Genomic DNA, 389 nt, shown 5'->3' with positions numbered 1-389 from the left:
GAAATACATGATATGTGAAAACAATGTCTATCTGAAATACATGATTTATGAAAACAATGTTCATCTGAAAAACAATATTTATTAAAACAATGTCCATCTGAAATACAATTTATGAAAACGTTTTTCTACTGAAATACATGATTTATGAAAACAATGTGCATCTGAAACACATGATTTATGATAACAATGTAGAGAGAGTATAGGCTACTATATGGCAAAAAATTTGATTTATTGCCCCTCATAAACCCCCCTCCACCTACCATAAATGGACACCTGTTTGGACACCTGTTTCTGTACACCCCCACCCATCTAACCTGGCCATCTCTTTATCCACCCCAATGATCCCATGGAATTTATGATTGTTTTGGAAAGTGTTTTTGTGTGGGTTC

Source organism: Sinocyclocheilus grahami, unplaced genomic scaffold (genome assembly GCF_001515645.1).
Source record: "Sinocyclocheilus grahami isolate Dianchi unplaced genomic scaffold, SAMN03320097.WGS_v1.1 scaffold2061.1, whole genome shotgun sequence".
In the NCBI taxonomy this organism is placed as follows: Eukaryota; Metazoa; Chordata; class Actinopteri; order Cypriniformes; family Cyprinidae; genus Sinocyclocheilus; species Sinocyclocheilus grahami.
The sequence above is the reverse complement of the archived record's forward strand: the minus strand, read 5'-3'. Positions refer to the sequence as shown.